Source organism: Schistocerca piceifrons, chromosome X (genome assembly GCF_021461385.2).
Source record: "Schistocerca piceifrons isolate TAMUIC-IGC-003096 chromosome X, iqSchPice1.1, whole genome shotgun sequence".
In the NCBI taxonomy this organism is placed as follows: domain Eukaryota; kingdom Metazoa; phylum Arthropoda; class Insecta; order Orthoptera; family Acrididae; genus Schistocerca; species Schistocerca piceifrons.
The window spans coordinates 152,469,706-152,474,690 of record NC_060149.1 but is presented as its reverse complement, the minus strand read 5'-3'; positions in this window follow the sequence as shown (position 1 = coordinate 152,474,690).

The following is a 4,985-nucleotide window of genomic DNA, read 5'->3' as shown; positions in this document are numbered from 1 at the left end:
CATGCTTTCAATTAATTCCTAATGAAGACTTTAATTTTATGTTCCTTCGTTATGTGAATACACTTGTACATTTGATATATATAAAAAAAAAAACTAGGACCTGTGTTTTAACCATGGATTTGCTGAATCTTTCTTCTTAAGAACAGCCATTGAAGATTCCCTTGACTTCTTGCGTGAGAAACTCCAATCAAATCTTCTGGCAGACAACCTGAAACAATTGTTGTGCACATTAGATTCCTTATTTGAGACTTGGTGCCAGCAATGTAGTACAGTCAGTTTGGCAGAACTGGGTTACACAAATAGCATTAAGAGTGCAAAGAACTAAAATGGCAAATAGATTGTTGCCTTGCTAGCAGTATTGTGGATTGCTGAAATGAAAGTGGAAAAAGTAGTAGGTATTGTAAACTTGCTACAGCCTCCATTTACCAAGCCACCTTAAAGGCCACAGGTAGCACAAAGCAGAGTTGTGTGCCCACTGGCCTGGCAATAAAGTAGGCACTAATATGTGGCAGCCAAAGTGTTAGACACCATACTAAAGTGTCAAATTATAAATAACTGCCATCACAAAAGGAGAAAAGGGGCATGTGATTTTTCACATGAGAAACAAACATAAATTGAAATTGTAGAAAAAGTAGTTACTGTACACACAAACAGAATAAGCATAGACATCTGAAATGGCGTCTAATTGTGCACTAACATTACAAATCAGTTAAAAAATAAAAAAAGACCTGAAACAAATAAAAGGTGGAAAATAAATGCTGCCTCCATCACCCCCCTGCCCAATAAACTCTCTTCAGTATAACGTGTCAACTGACCATCACAAATGTAGATACATTGGCTACATTATAAGACATTAACCATTAAAGTATTATCAAAAGAATTCTCCAACCATGACTCAATTAGAACTTTTTTCTGGTGTCAGAAGAAAGTGTCATCTAGAGTGAAGTGTCAGTGGACATCAACTCTTCAATTTAATTCAATTGGAAAGTTCTCTCAACTGTTATCAGCTGTTCACTGTTAGTAACAGAACCTGTAAAATATGGTAACAATGCAAGAACTCTAGAAAGGAATTTACAAATAAGTGTATGAAATAAAATGCTGTTTTGTCATAAATCAGTTTGAAAAATATCCAAACATGAAAACTGATTGGCAGGGCACAAGGAAATTTGTCAAAAAAAATGAGGTGGTACCACAGGCAATTGTCAGTGTAACGCTACACAAATAAATCTTCAAAAAATGGTTTGTAGGGGAACCGTCCCTGCATCCACTTCCCACGACTTACAGAAAGGATAAGACTGAAATCTAGGTTACGGGACAGCAGTCCAGATCTGTACCCAGTATCAGTGTCTTGCTGTATCCACAGGTGGCCTTGTGGGAGTCAATATGTAACATCACTTTTGCAAGATTATTTTCCAATGAGAATAAACTGTTGTTATAAGGTTGATTTAAGAGGGATTCAGGCAGATACTGATTACTTAAATGTGTCCCCACCTTCAAAAGCTGCTCCATACGTCAGGGGTGCATGATGCAAAGGAAGCAGCTACTCAGGGTAGTAGAGTACTTAGGTCCTACGTGGAATGTTTCCCTCTATTATAATCACACTTAGGGGTTACTTAGATGTTTTAGTTGTAGGCCTCTGAATACTCACCAGTTTATTTACAAAGCGCAAAATCTTACTGCTTACGAAGTAAAGATGCGTCAAATGACAAAAATTAACAGTAAATTTTAGAAATATTTGTAACAAATGTCCTCCATACAAATGAAATTACTACACTTGAAGAAACATCAGATGTTATGTGATACACACATAATATTGATGTTGATTACATCAGTTGGTTATATTAAGAAATTTGTTAATGAAGTAGGAAGAGTTAGTCACCAATAAATCCTATAGGCTTCCCATATATTGTGCAATGTTAGTGGCTACTGTTTTTATGGCTGCTGGCAAATTATTGATTATGTGTGTTTGTTTATAACACACCTTTCGGGACCAAAGTAAGTGACTTTAAATCTTTATGTAGATTATTCTTACAAAAAGAAATATATTATTGAGATATTTGATAAAGGAATGAATGTAATGGAAAGTAGTATTTAGTATCCATAGTTCATCCAGGCCTCTGAGGATCTCATTGAATTCCCACAACAATTTGTATTACATGCTTTTGTGCTAGGGAAACTTTTGCTTGGCTTGGTGAATTCCCTTAGAATATCATCCAATATGATGTTACAGAATCAAAGAAAGCAAAATATGCCAGCTTTTTAAAATTTTTAGATCATGTGTTCAATAGCATCTGCATTGCAAATAAACATTTGCTAGGCATTTCAGAGGTTCTGTGGTATGTTCCTCCCAACTGAATTTATCATCAAGTAGTGACAGCAAGAACTTAACAATGTTGACTTCTATCAATCTGTTTTAGTATTGAATACACAGTGCTAGTACTGCTGAAGTTTCCCGAATTATTTACATTCTGACAGAACTTTTCATATAATGTTTGGCATTGTATTTTAGACATACACAGGTTGGGAACACTTTACAAGTGAGAACTGTGTGTCTTTATAGTTTTGTGGCAATTAAATTTTCATAAATATGTGTTGTAGTAAATTTGTCAACATCCTTCCCTAAAACTATTCTAGAGTTCCTACTTTTCACAATGCTTGTATCTTCTACTAACAAAACTGTCCTAGATCTGTGAATTTTACTGACTAATACTTGCAAGAAAAATGTCTTTTTTGGGACACCATGGGTAAGTTCTCAGTTAGATGACTGATGGCTTAATACAGGATTCTTTCCTATTTACACCTTTTATTTACTTTTAAGTAGTTTTGGCTTTAACCATTCTGCAGATGTTTTGGGAACACCATAATCCGTTGATTAAGTGTAAAACTGTAGCACTGTGAGAGAACAATGTTGTATCATAAAAGGTGTGATGTGATCGACATATGTTATCAGGAGAGTACAGAATTATTTACTTCATCTTGAAAGACTTTGAGACTCCACTGACAAGGGACACGCCCAATTCCCCCCCCCCCCCTCCCCCTCCCCTCCTGATTTAGCGGTAAGATGGCCTAGTGGATAGCCTCTCAAAAACTGAACATTGATCAAGCATGAAAACAGAAAGGAGGTACGGTGAATGGTCCAAACAGAAGATGTACATCATTGACTGAAACTGAATAGCCAAGGCGTTGCGGTTACGTGGTCACGGTGTCGAACTGTGAATAGAGAAAGCCGTGTTCTAATCTCCCTCATGCCCAAAAAAATATTATTTTTTGTCCCCCTGCCCCCCCTCCCCCCCCCCCCCCAACAAAATTATTAACTGTCTGTCTGGTCATTGACATGTCTGTTCACTGTACTCAAATTGGTGTATGTGCCATGGTGTTACATCCATTTGCACCAGCGAGGTGTAAGGAAGGCACCTCCAGATGCACGTACCTCCTATTTATCCTGCAAAAGTACCACCGGTTATGACTTGTTCCGTTTTGGAAGTTTTGACCCTTGAATTCCTTTGTTGTAACATAGTTCACACCCATTTATTTGTCGTTTTCATTTCTGAGAGGGGTCTAGGCTTTCATTATATTTACTTGCGATGGTAATATATTCTTACCACATAACTCATTATTGGAAAGATGGTGCTGGTAGATCAGTGCAGTGCTGCATCAGTCTCGGTAGAAAAGCAATTTTATAACAACTTGTCATGTAAAAAATGTGAAAAACATGTGATTAAGGGCATCCTGTGTGTGAAGTGCAACTTCTGGTTACACGAGAGGTGTGTGGACATAAACCTGAAGTTTGTCAATGACGATATTTGCTGCACTTGGGGTGATTGTGTGCGTGATGAATGAATGTGGAAAGCTCAAGTTAGTGAACCGGATAACGGAACTTTGTAAGGTGCTGCATAAAACTACGGACCCAATCATCTTAGATTATAATCAACAAGTTTTTTTAGGCTCAGTATCAAGCAACAAAGTTTTACTGAACTAAACCCCTTGGATTGGAAGGAATCCTGTTCACATGTCAAAGAAACTGACTTGGAAGTGAGTAAATTGTCATTACAATGCAGTGTTAAAGACTTGGGTAATAATTAGACTGATTCAGAATACCATGTCCCAGAATGTTGTAAAATATTGGTGCCCTAGGATAACATATCTAAATGTACAGTATCTTAGGAATAAACTCAATTTGCTGCAAGTATTTGTGGATGAGAATTCACCACACCTGTTAGTAATTACAGAACATGGACGAAAAGACAATGAAACTGAGTATTACAAATTAGATGGTTATGTGTTAGCAGATAGTTACTGCAGGCAACAACACAAAGGGGGTGGGGTGGCAATATTTGTAAATGAAAATCTTCCATTTAAGAAAATCTCATTTGTTGAACAATACTGCAAAGAAGGAACAACTGAAATGTCTGGTGTTGAGGTCCACATAAATACTCATTCAAACAGGTTAGCTAAACATAAAGTTATGGATATGTACCGGCCACCAAATACAGATGTGTTGTAATATATTGATAGACCTCACAGGGCAATTAAACAAACAGGCCCCACTGACCTTAGCATAGTTGGAGACTTAAACTCCTGTAGTATACCCTATTTGAAAATAACAGATATATTAAACTCGTATAATCTCACAAATATAGTGAACTCTTGACACTAAGAGTGAAGTCAACAAAAATGTAAAAGACTGTTAACATTTGAAGTGTTGATTTTCATTACTCAGATCACTATTGTCAAGTGTTAGAATATTTAAGGTTTGCTGCACCAACAGTGACTAAGATAATTGAGAAGAAGCAGATCCAGAATAGCACCAACATCAGCGCCTTCAAAACCAAGTTAGCAGAGGAGAAATGGGACACTATTTACCAAACTAAAGGGTCAGAAAACAAATGGTAAAAATTTTATAGGACAGTACTGAAGCATTTCGACTGCTGCTGCCCCTCAAAGAAATAACCAGGGTACAAACCAACTCTCGTCTTGAAAGTAAT